The sequence below is a fragment of the Tyto alba genome, unplaced genomic scaffold (assembly GCF_018691265.1).
Source record: "Tyto alba isolate M040663 unplaced genomic scaffold, T.alba_DEE_v4.0 Super-Scaffold_5, whole genome shotgun sequence".
NCBI lineage: Eukaryota > Metazoa > Chordata > Aves > Strigiformes > Tytonidae > Tyto > Tyto alba.
This window is the reverse complement of record NW_024881326.1, coordinates 7,757,125-7,770,182: the sequence shown is the minus strand read 5'-3', so window position 1 is coordinate 7,770,182 and position 13,058 is coordinate 7,757,125. Positions and strand designations below refer to the sequence as shown.

Below are 13,058 nucleotides of genomic sequence, written 5' to 3'. Positions count from 1 at the left end.
GCTCACATAGCATCCCATACTCAAAAGAATTTCAAGTGACAAGGTCAGAAAAAAACACTTAGAAACAAGGAAAAAAACAGAACATTAACATTCTGCACAAAACCCAGCACTGAGATTCTCAAGTTCCCACTTGAACTATAATTTAGTTTTGCTCTAATTTCTACCATGAGCTTTGTTTACACAGTGTTCCTTCTTAAGAGAAAGCAAGAAAATACAAGTGGTGCATGTGTGCACTCAGGCACCAGTCTGTGCACAGACTGCGATTTGCTGACATGCCATGAGGCTCTGGAGGTTCTGGTTTCTCCACAGAAGCTGCAATGTAGAAGGTGATCATTAAAAACAGCAGCCCACCTCTTTAGTGATTTCCAATTGTCAGGTTTTGTTGCTCAGAAATCTCATGGAAATAAATTATGGTTTTCACCACACATACAAAAGATGAAATGGCAATGGTAATTCTTTCGTTGTTTTTACAGTATGCTAAATGTTGACTTTGTTCATTTCTTTCCAAACCATTTCGTCAATTCACTTTTTAAGGTTTTGAATTTTAATATGAACTCACTCTCTGGTCTTCTCTTTTGCCAACTCACCTCACTTTGAGCTGTTTATTACTGAAGGATTTTCAGTCTATATAATATGCTGGATGGAAGCAATCCACAATGGGCACCAGTCCCTTTTTGTTGATATTTCAAACAAACAAAAAAAAAATAAGATCAGAGATGCATGCTAGTTCAAATAACATATCTTCAGCTCTAACTGATATAGGTCATACAGCATTCTTCACTCTGTTGCTCAACGAGCATCAAAGAATATTTCAGTTTGCCTAATTTACTGTGCATCTTCACCATCATAACCAGCCACTTAAGTTCTCTAAATACACAATGAACATCAATTCTACAAGGCAGTGTTCATTCAGCATTCATCTTGCTGGATTTGAGCCTCCATTGGGCTCAGGTCCTTAACTAAATTCACATCTGGCTAATTCTCCCTGTTCAGCTGAAATTCTACAAGAAATTTAAAACTGAGGTAAGCACAGAGGGAACCTGGCAGTGCTTGTGTTGTGCAAACGGAAAATAACCAGCAACGAGACAACAACAAATGTCTGGTATTATTACTGGCCCAATAATAGCGTATCAGCTGCATGATAGCAATACAACAAGAAAAGACCAAGGTGTTCTCCCGAGGAAGCAAAGGGAACAACAGTTAAATACACTGAGAACCTGCGTGTCTGGGTGTAAAAGAAAAGGAATAAACTGTAAAATTCACAGATCTTTCGTGATGTGAAAGGGATAAACTCAGAATCTTAGTTACTTCAGAAGAAACAGCACCACCCCTTCAGTGTTAACACTGATCTTTTGCTTGAAAGATTGTAATGCTTCCATTAAAAAGTTAAATATCTTCTAAATGTCAACTATAGAAGATACCAAAAGCAGCACCTTAAAGCTTCAAAAGGCATCTTACAGTATACCACCAAAACAAAACAAAACAAAAAAATGGGCTTCAGTGGCAGGCACAAAAGAAAAATACTATGGATGGCCTCCACACAATAACTTCTCCCATTAACATTTCTGGCTGCAAAGAGTAGAAGCGATTTTAGTCATGTTAAAGTGGCAATCAGGCAACACTGTGAGCAAACCGCTGGTTTGCCCTGTAAAGAGAAAACCCTGCAAGCACTAACACAAAAACCTTTTCCTGCAAGAACTTTCCAATCCAATAGCTGCCTAATATAGTGCTCATTTATAGCAAAAAAAATGAAGAGCAGAAAATGGAAAAGTCCCCTGAAATATTCCAAATACAGATAAAAACTCCAATATCTATAGAACCAAAATGCTACCCAGAGGGGTTAATGATGAGCATACAATACAGGCACTCTTCTAAATCTCTACTAAGAAAATTCAACAAAAATCTGAGCAGCCCATTTTAACAGATTCTCAAAGCAAAAGAACTAAAACTACTCAGCACTGATTAGCAGATTGAGTACTATCAGCTCACACCACACCCTGACCTCGATTTCCACTCACACAGAATTCAAGTTCATTATATCTTCAAATTGGATTTTAAATCCCTGATTCATACTCCTCCCTTATTGCAGCAACTCCTGCACTTGGAAATGCAGAAAGCAACTGTAAGGAAGAACAACAAGAACAAAGGAGCAAGAAAGTTAGCTTTTGCTTTTTTAAGCCTCATGCCCAGCTGCACCGTCAATGATGTACTGATTCAGCACTACCCTGGATTCTACAGAGAACTATTGTTCCAGCCTTAACTTTGCAATATTTTAACTACACATCCCAGAATAGATGGATATGCTTGTCTAGTATCACAGCTTTTAAATTTGAGTAGTCCAGGCCTTTTATAGACACTCAAAGTGAAATACGTGTTGTGGGAAGAGGATTACAGCTGTACTTCAAGTCCTCATGGTTTATGTGGTCAACATAATGGATTTATTAATTTACAGCCTTTTTTTCCCCTAGAGTAGGAGCTATTAATATTCTACATATATTTACTTCTGCAGAATGTGGTTTAATCAATACAGTACTTCAGGCAACATGAGGTACCATAGGCAATGTAAAGACTATCAGACACAGAGAGTTTAGGTTAACAGAGTGGGGCTTAGCCTGTTACCACTTTGCAGAAGTACTTGAAAGATTACAGAAAAGCCAGCTGGGGGAGAGAAGAAAACATGAAGGTAGCATACGCTTGGAAAACTAAACATGCACACTAGTACTGGGGAAAGGAGAGCAATTTTAAGAATCATCTTAAAACAGCCCAAGTCCTAGAACTGACGCAGTTACAGCAAGACAGTTCCCAAAGCAGAGTAAGCTGCAGCAGAAATCGCAGCCACCTAAGTGGAAAGAGGAGCCCCAGCCACAGATGTCCACGTACAATTCCCAGTGCTGAGAAGGCTGCTGAGCACTGTCCCAGGAGCTGGGCTGAGATGAACTCAGAGGCTACTCTCTCAGACCCAGCCCAGCCAGCCTGCCCTGAGCTGCAGAGAAGCTCTGTTCAGGAAAAAAGGACCCCGAACCCCGCTTTTCAGCTCTCCAAGGGAAAAACAAACAAACAAAAAAACCCCAGGTCGCTGATAATAACTCTTAGGCTTCAGAGCTGCTGATAAACCCTGTAAATTCCAGAAAACCCATGGCCTCACCTGACCCTGGCTCTTCATTTGCTGATACCCAGAGCAAACACTGCTGCTCAGGTCAGGGCCTTTTTCTCCTAAGTACTTTAAACAATCTTGCCAGTGATCACAGGTCTCCTCTACAGAGCCTCAGCCACCAAAGGAGAAGACATTTCAGATTAAGAGAGATGAGAAAAGTCCATTGTCACCCACACCAATTTCAAAAAACTCACCGCTTTTACATCATTAACGAAGTCTGTCCAATTCACAGCAGCCTACACAAAAGCATTAGTGAGCCAAAAGATTCGATGCTTTGCTTCTTTCATACTCACACTAACCTTGCTCCCCAAGCAGCTTTTGTAGATAAGCTATTAAAAATGGAGAGACAGTTCAAAGAAAGGTCTCGATCCTGAAAGATAGCATATCCCTCCTCTTCCCCCGACACTGCTTCTCTCATTCCCCTTCTGTTCCTCAAGGCCCATTACGGAGGTGCTCAGCACAAAACAGAACTAGATTTTAGACTGGGCTGCCATCTGCATGCTGAAATGTTCCCTGCTTTCACAGAGAAACTGCTTTTACAGCATCTTAAAACAGTCCTCTTTCCAGGACCACATAGAAGATGGACTGCAGTTGTTACAGTCAGCCGTATTGACTTTATATCTGCTCCTATATACATTCATACCTCTGCAATATTTACACAATAACAATATTTTCACTATTCATGACAAACCTGGTCCGCATTCACTCCTGCACATTAATGAAACAAGCGCCAAGAGAACACAACTCTGCATGAGATGTGCTTAGAATTTCATTCCTTGATCTCCTTCATGGCCACATGCTTACCTAACCAATACATAAAGCTCAAAGACAGAATTAACAGAAAAAAACAACATACCAGCTGTTACGCTTCTTATAAAACACTCTTCCACAGTTTTCCACTTAGAAAACACAGTTCCAGGGAAGCGAGACAGGGCACTTTGCTCTGCCATCAGGAAAGGCAAGTTGCTTTCACTGTACTCGGCACCATCCCACAGTACCTTAAAGTGATAAACATATTCTTGATGAGGATTTTTTTTCCCTTACATAACCAGAGGCTAGCCTTTACCTATATGTATTTTGCCAGATTTGTTTGGGTGAAAATAATAATTTAATTAAGCAAGCAAACAAACAAACCCCCCCTGGAATTTGAGAATCATGAGAAACTGCTTATAGAACATTACTTCCACATATTTTGTAGTAATCTTGTAAACAATGGGGCTTTGTTCTGATGCAGGCCAAAATAAAATTAAAATATGTATTTTATGTGCCCTGGAATTGCTCTGCCAAATAGACATCCATTTTAATTGAACTGTTACCTAAAGCAGTGAGAAGAGGGACGGAAGGAACTCTCTTCCTGTAGTGCTTCTGGGGTAGAAAGGGGCTGGAAAGGAAGGATTAGCCAAACAACCCCTGTAGAAGTTTCTAACATGCAGCCTCTCTCCCACCAGCTTTGCCATCGAACATAACACACCCCTCAGTCCTCCACAGACTCCAAGGTGGGCTTACCTAGGTCAAGTACCAGATGCCAGAGGAAACCCTGACCACCAAAGCTAGTGAAAAGATTCATGTTATTTTCAGCAAGGGCAAGATCTTTTCCCTTTTTGTCTTCTTTTCAAGGCTGTTTAAATGAAGATTTATTTTTACTTGGACACCCCGAAAAGTAAATGGCCTCTTAAAGTGCCTCTTATTTTGTGATACAGTTTAAATGTTCACTTCTCTTTCCAGCACTAAAGACCTCCTGATAAATAGCCCAGACTTACATTGTTTGAGGAAGGCTTAGAAACAGAGAGCAGACACAGTTTCCCATACAGCCCTTTAAGGCTGCTTAATAGTTGTTCACAATCTAGCATCCCCTGATATTTTCAGCTTGAGTTTGAAGTGAGAGATTACTCAGAGCCCAAATGTTTTGTAGAGCAGGAAAAGTCTATACATTATAAATGCTTTATTTGTACTTCTTATTGTGAGTACCAATTCTCAGCCCTTTCCCTCAGACGCAAAGGTCAAGAGCTCCAGCCCCAGCCATCCCTGGCAGCTTCCCACCACAGCCAGCCCCCCGCCAGCACAGATGCAGAAGGCACAGACCTCCACCTCTGGTCCCACAAGAGCATCTCAACTCAGGACATAGACAATTTGGATCAAACAGGCTCTCTCTTCCAAATGCCATATAGAAGACACTGTTCACTGTAACTTTAACTGGATAATTGTAACGCGTACCTTTCTCTCCCCAGGAAACAGCTGCAGACAGTCAGGGTACAAATTACTCCACCTGTGCAAACAAACCAAATCCCTTTACAGGCCCATCCCAGTCAGAGAGCTTCACCTGGATGCTCCTGTCATCTCCAAGCAGGGAGAGCATCCCAAGGCGTATGGGCCTCAGATGTTGTCCCCATTTCCTCCCCAACGCTCTCCAGTAGCCTACCTGTGTGTCTGCTGGGCTCCTCACACACACTGCCTCCGTACACACTTCTGCAGGGAACTGAAGCCAGCAGCTGCCCTACACCTCTGGACACACACACCCTTAGACCCTCCATGGCCCAAGCTTATCGTACAGTGGCAAGGCACAACATCTATGAGATCCTGAGCCCAGCAAGTGTGCTCCTACCTGCCCCTGCTTCCCTGCTCCTCTGCAGCCTCCTCTGGGCTTATGTCTGTGAATTCCAGCTTCTCCTGAGGCCCAGACCTCCAGCCCTCATCAAACCAGAAGACTGCCTCTCTCCCACACAGCCAGTCCCTATATGACTGTGATCCGTGACACAAGAAGAGCCCTTCTGCTGAGCTCACCTTCTCCCCACCAGCCTGTGAATCCCTCCTGTCCTTCTCAGGCTCTTTTTTGATCTGATTTCTCTTTGGAGAGTAGCCAGTCCCCCCACACTGGTTTCCAACAGCTTCAGCTACTGAACTGCTTCAAAGTGCAGCCACTAGACTGGCAGCCCTGGAAATTAAAAGGCTTTTCAATGCTCTGCTCTGTGAGATACAAAGCAGTTCAGAAAAGCTGCCTAATGCCACATATGCACAGGGGCTCCAGCAATTGTGTGTATCCACTAAAATAGACTAAAGTTGGCTAAGTGCATTAATGTGGCACACCTGGTCTTTTTTCCTACCTCTTGTGCAAGCAAAATCTTCCTCCCTTCTCCCTCTGCCCCGCCCCCACCCCCCCATTTCACTGCTAAAGTATCAATCACCAAACAAATTCAAGACAAACCTCCTATGAGCTTCCAGGTACTGTGAAAGTAAAAGAGTGGTCTGCAGAGAACTCTTGAGCCTTACAAATGGAACAACCAAAGATTCATCTCTCTCTCTGTGCTCACCTGCAGCCCAATCAGTGGGCGAGTGTAAGGAAGTCTTGTTATCAGCTACCACACCTGCACATTCCCAACTGACTACCCCTCCTTGGTACCCAGGAGCCGGCCAGAAGTGCATGCACACTGACACACGCAGGGTATGTGCTTTCTGACAGCCGTGGCCACCAGCTCTAGTTCAGTAGAGGAAGGTCTCCCCTCACAGACTCGGATCTGGAGCACACTGGAGGTGCAAGCTGCTGCCTAGCAACACAAGCACTCCGCAGGGAAGTCGGAGCATGCCCCTGTCCTCCCACTGCAAGAGGTCTCCTATGCACAGAGAAAAACCCTAAGAAGGATGCGATCCTTACTAATTTCTTGGAAAGCCATCATGCACATCACTAATTACAACCCCTGCTTAACCACGGACTCATCAAATGCTGAAGAGCACTGCCTGTGCCTTGGTGAACTGCCAGAAGTCTTTACTTCTCATGTTTGCTGTGTGTGCATTACACCCCACTGGCTCACAGAGTCCAAAATCCCAAATCCCAGCCTGTCCCTCCATCCCCCCCCCCTGCCACTTGTCTACTGCGAGGCAAGAATTTGACTTGCTGTCGGACAGCTTCCTCCTCAAACTTACCTCCTGCCTCTGGTCTGGCATGAGCAAAGCCCTCCAGACACCGTGTCCTCTGCAAAGCTGGCCCGCTACTACCTCCGGAGGGAAACCCCTTCCTGCGCACCAGCAGCAGCAAGCAGGCAGTCACCTGCTCTTACGGCCGAGAGAGCTGACAGATACCACAGACCGCCAGGCAGCTGCACAGTTTTATCCCCGCTAAGAAATAACGTCCCCTTTGCAGCACCGACAGCAAGCGTTGGGGGTGAGTGCCTCTCTCGGGCATGAATGCAACCACACTCACACAACGCCTGGGCCCCCTGGCACAGCCCTTCCCCAGCACCCTTCCCCGCAGGCAGCAGCTCACCTCACCCTGCACCAATCTCTAATAATTCTCTGAAAAGCTTGAAACTACATGCACTCTTATGGTAACGGTGTTAACAGCCACAAATGCCACACACACTCTAAAAGTATGATTTTTTAAAATAATCAGGATAAAAACAAGAGAGTATAAATACTGCAGAGAAGCACAAGAAGGAGCCAGTTCCTGCCGGGATGGGTTTCTCCTCATGGTACAAGCCTAAGTTTGGGTGTTAACCCAACAGGATCAGAGGCTGCCCAAAGCACACAGACCTTACCATAACTTTGAGAAACTGCAGCTTACAGCATTTTACACCAGAAACTTTAGATTCTTGGAATCTTGGCAGAGACAGCAGTCCAGGGACAAGCTCTTTCAGAAGAGCTGCTTAATCAAGCGCTTGCGAGGGGTTTGGTGCCCTTCAGCAGGTTTCCATCAGACCCCAAACGAAACTAGAGAAGCCTTACTGCCACAAAACTTTCAGAGGTGGCTAGAGATCTCTGAGCCGCCCATCGTTCACGACACCATCGCAGTACCTCTGAGCAGCCAAGCCTCCCAGGAACCGGCACTTTTTCAACAGGCTCCGCCAAACTGCAACATCCCCAAAAACAAGTCCTCGCGTGTTTTTCTTTTAAATCCCCGGCAGTATCACTTTTCCCGCGAAGCCCCACGCGCGTTCGCGGCGCTGAGAGCCCCTCGATACTAACCAAGACCTCCCTTCGTGAGAGAAAACACTTCTGGCGCCCGGTCCGGGGAACGGCGGAGCCGCCGCGCCAACACGGACGGTCCCGGTCCCGGTCCCGGCAGCCGCCCCTTGAGAACTGCGGGAGCCGCGGAAGAAGCGCCACCCGCGCAGTTCCGTGGGAGAAGCCGGAGCTGCGGAGGGGGGTCCCCGCCGGGACCCGCGGCGCCCCCGGGCTCCCCCCGCGCCGGGGCTGAGGGAGGGACGCGGCCGCAGCCTCCCCTCAGCCCCGTCCCGCGCACGGCGGGGGCGGCACCGAGGGGATACTCGTTACGCCCCAACTTTTTTTTGGTTTGGTTTTTTTTTTTTTTTTTTGAGGGAAGATTTTTTTTCTTTTTTTTGAAATTAAATTAATGCGAGAATCGCTGCGCGGCAGGGCTTACCTCCTCGGCGGCTCCCCTCTAGGTCTCCATGCCGGCACCCCCGCCGCGGAAGCACTGCAAGGGGCGGCCGGCGGTGCCGCTGCGGGGGCGGCGCGGGCCGCCCGTCTGCGCGGAGCGCGGCTTGCCGCCGCGGAGGAGCGGGCGCTGCCTCCCGTCGAGTTACAGCGGAGCGGGGAGCGGAGCGGGGCGCGGAGCGGAGCGGGACGGCGCTGCCCCCTCACCCCCCACCCCGCTCCGCCGCCGACGGCTCCGCACGCGGCAGGTGCGCCCGCCCGCCAGCCCCGCGCAGCGAGACGCCGCAGCGCCCCCTGGCGGCCGCGCGGCGCCGCTGCCCCGGCCCCGCGGCCCTCAGCCGGGCCCCGGGGCGGCAACCGGCGGAGCCCCGCACGGCCCGGGCGGGAAACGGGCTGTCGGCATCGGAGAGGGAGCCGCGCACCTTGGCCGGCTCTCGGCCGAGGAAAGGGCCAAGAAAGGTCCCGAGGAACGGAGGGAGCGTCAGCGAAGGGCTGTGGGAGTGTAAGGAGGAACCAGCGCCTTCGAACCTGGTCTTGCAAGGCTCAGGTCAGAAAAGGCGGCCCTGAAGCTGCCCACAGGGTGCTGGGCCCCGCGTACGCCCGCCCCGCCTGGGGCCTGGGCACCCGAGGGGAGCAATCCAGCACCCCGCTCGGAGCACAGCCCCTCCGGCAACGCTCAGCTGCTGCACAGCGTGCCTCAGTTTACTTTCAGTGGGAACAAAAACCCATCCCAGGGGCTACAGCATTTGCACTAAACGAGGAGAAGGCGCTCGCAAACCCCACTGCATGTTTTCATCCCATCATTAGCAGTAATTTAACCAGACTGCCTTGAACTGGCCCAGGTTAAGTTTCTCTTCCCTAACTCTGCTTCTGACACGGCACATCCATGCTTTCTACAGCATGGCAATGTTATTTTTAGTCTCCCTGTGCTGCTTTTTATTCCCTTTTAAATATCTTAGAATAGCTCCATGAAGAATATAATCTACTTCTGCATTTTGCTCAGATGCATAGGAAGACCCAGTTTTGTTAGGCAACTGTGACACAGGCAGAAAAATCACAGGCCAAATCCCTGTAAGTGCACTTCATGTGCATGCAAGCAACGTGACTTTACAGTGCCATCACTTGGACTGACTTGTGCGGTGTCACAGCGTGTGTGAACATCGCTCCTGCAGGTGACCCCTGCGGGGCTGCAAACACGGAGCAGCAAAGCGGCAAGGAGCTCATCACCTAAACACGCAAACAGCGTCCAGCCAGTCACAGGAAAACATCTTCCTCGGGAGACCCTCACCATAGAAGTTAGGGGCCCCTCAGCACCCTGCCCGCCAGCCAGGGCAGCTGAGAAGAACCCGATCCTGCTCAAACGCACACGGCCCACTTCAGCTACACATCAGTGTCAGTGTCTGTGCAATTATTGATGTCAAAGCCAATAAAACACTCAGCTCTGCTTTCAGGTCTTTATTGCCTATGCAGAGCTGACAATTAGCAACACTGCCTTGTTACCACAGCTAATCTAAACTAGATGTCATACAGGGACAACAAAAGTAGCGGCAGTTTTAGTAATTTCTCTGAGTACATCCTTTAAAACCTCTTTTGACTTGAGGAGGTGCTGCAGACGGGCAGTGTACAGCTGCTTGGTTCTGCAAGGTGCAGCCACAACCAACCAAACATGACGACTCTTCCCAGTCCCAGCTGCAGGGAGAGGTCAGGCACACACAAGGTATTCTTATATACAGTAAATGAGCAAAACTATTGTAGTGCAGGAATGTGACAAAAATCAATAAACTAGCCCATTTTTACTTCCTGTATAAATCTTTTAACTAATTAGAAAGAGTCAATATGTTGCCAGGAGACCTTGCTTCTCCATGTGACATAGACTTCTTCACCAAGATGCTAATACCTTCACTGCAATTTATAACCTCTGACACTTCAGCTACTTTTTCATTTCTCCTGGCATGATTACAGTGTAAAAGTGCTATTTTTTTAAATTATTTATCAAGTCACTTACTAAAGTCACTTTTTAGCTGAATTAAAAGATTAAAAGCCTAGAAATAAAACATCCCATGGACTTTAAAATATACAGTTAGGTGAAGCTGTATTTAATAATACCTTGGATTTATATTTGAACTTTAAATGAATAGATAAAGCAGTATCATTAGACATTCTTCAGAATTTTATAAGAAGTCAAAACTCCTTAATTATTATGCTACTCTATATGAATGTATACATTATTCATAAAAAAGAGGGAAATATACTACTGACTGAAATTTTTTAAAACTAATTTTGTTTCCCTTATTCTGATCTCATCTCAGCCCATTGTGGAAAATAATCCATTCCACAGACAAGAGTAATATGATATACAGCTGTCAGTCTTTATGTAGGCTCAGTAGGAAGTAAAAGAGGAATGTGGTATTAATGGAGTTGAACACAGAGCAGAAGAGATCAGCCTTCAGAGGAACTGTAGGAACAGCCTGCCATGCACGAAGCCCTACGCTAATTTCTGATGTACCACTTAAGAAGTAATAAGACCTGTTTTGGCATTTGTTTCTGACCTTTTTTTTTTTAAATATGTGTGATAAAGCAGGCTAGGGACCCCAGCTAAGATATCTCAGATGCACTGTGTGTTGTAGACTCACACAGAAAGAAGAGAGAATAATGCAGTTGACACTGAAAAAAACGAGAGAGAGAAAAATTATTCACACTGTCATACTTGTCCATACTAGGAGGGGATGTCCAAAAAGACTGATGAACTTTGGCAACGTCAAGCAGTAAGTCTGTGGAGAGCCAGGAACTGAATGCATCACCTTGAATCCCATTTAGTTCTCCAATCCTTGATTTGTTAAATCTCACCATTCTTTCTGCTAACCAAATTATTTCATATGATGGCATATCCTAGGGTTTTAATCCAATTCCAGAGAATTGAGTGAAAAAGATTCTTTTCCACTGACTTCAGTTAGCTTTGGAAGAGTCCCCAGGCACACTTTCATAATCAATTTTAATCAATCTGTCCGTGGAGTCAGCCACATCCCTTGCAATTAGACTGTGGCCAAACATCCTCTTCTGACTGCCACCAGTGGACGTTGTCCTCCCAGCTGCTCCTTTCTTGCCTGCCAAAGACTGATGGATCTGACAGTTGAGTGCCTTGCACTCTCCTGCTTCAGTCAAATAAGATAGAGGGGTTTTGACTTTAAACAGCAGAAATTAAAGAGCTCCCACCTGAGCAGCTTGCTTGGCAGAGCTGGGGTACAAAGTGACCAGCCTCCAGCATGAATAGGGTAATTTGGGGGCCATTAATTGCCCTAATAAGCCCTAACACTAAACACAGATAGTTCCAGAAGGGGCCGTTGTCCAGGGCTGTGATCAGGAGACCCCCCGTCTTGCCATGAACCTCTGCTTCTGAATCTACATGATTCTCACATCTTTCTTGCCTGAATGGGAAGATGACAGGATAAGATAATTTACAGCTGTGTAAAGTCCCATTTATTGACTTTATGTCTAGTCTTTTGTATATAGCAGCACAGATTCAGGTCTGATCTTTGAGAAATATTACCACATGTGGAAACTATGCACGTGTGCGTGTATGCTCCTGCTCAGAAGAGACCCTGCGATGACCATCATAAGCAAGAGCTGAAAGCTAGGGCCATCTCACCGAAAACGCCATCAATCCTTCCCAGAAATTAATTTCAGCAGACAGTGATGCAAAGCCGGTAGATAACTCCGTTGCAGCCAGGCGCAAGCATCCAGCCTCCTTAAGACCAGGTGACAAAGACAGACCCGGAGGGCTGCAAACCTGCAGATGCTGCAGAGCATCACCCACTCCCACGGTGCGTCCACCACCTCCAGCCCTGCCGTGTCGCGCTGCCCAGGGCCCTGTGCTCGCCGCAGGCTGCTCTGCCAGCAGCACCCACATCGCTGGAGCAGAGAGAGGCGGAAGCGCTGATCCACAAGGATGCGAGATGCTGATGCTGCAACAGCAGAGCACGGAAGGGAGCTCATCACAGAGAGACTTGGCAGGGCTGTGTTTACACGGGACAAAAGCCAAAGCAAAGAGAGCCTGTTGAGAAAGGAACGAGGAGGACATCAGCAGCTGGATAACACTGGAGGAAGGATTAGCTACAGGAAGGAATAAACTGACAAGGAGAGAATCCTGCCTGGCTGGTAGCAGCCATGATTCTGATCACCGCTTGTCAGGAGACAAACAGAGCTGCATAGTAACATATTTCCAGTTCAGCTCTGCAAAGAGGGAGTTTTAATAGGGTGCCAATTCCCTCCAGTTGGAGGGACTTGCACAATAATGTCACTGCTGTTGACTGAAGTTGCACACAGACAGTATAAAGCAGCAGTAAATGCCAAGATTTCAAAAATCATTTTGCATCTGACATTCTCCTGGGTTATTTCAAGTGAAAGATAAATGCACTATCTTCCAAGCAGTAATCTTATTTGATACCAACAACATACACAAGTAGTTAAGTTTGGAATAGGGTAACTTTCTCACTTTTATGCTTGAAAGCTGAAGATA

General features: G+C 46.8%; 1 protein-coding gene across 8 annotated transcripts in view; it reads right to left on the bottom strand.

Annotated features, from left to right (window-relative positions):
* The window catches only part of IL1RAPL2 (interleukin 1 receptor accessory protein like 2), a 394,699-nt gene extending 382,139 nt beyond the window's left edge, over positions 1-12,560 (bottom strand). For 2 of the 8 annotated variants that reach the window (XM_032996138.2, XM_032996145.2), the window contains exon 1: positions 8,529-8,799. The gene's annotated coding sequence lies outside the window, so the exon portion shown is untranslated. Of the gene's footprint in view, positions 1-4,010; positions 4,153-5,368; positions 5,421-7,072; positions 7,217-7,683; positions 7,797-7,939; positions 7,971-8,110; positions 8,368-8,528; positions 8,800-12,329 lie in introns of those variants that run through there. The other 6 variants (XM_032996140.2, XM_032996141.2, XM_032996142.2 and 3 more) reach the window with 6 other exon arrangements.
* Positions 12,561-13,058: the final 498 nt, after the last annotated feature.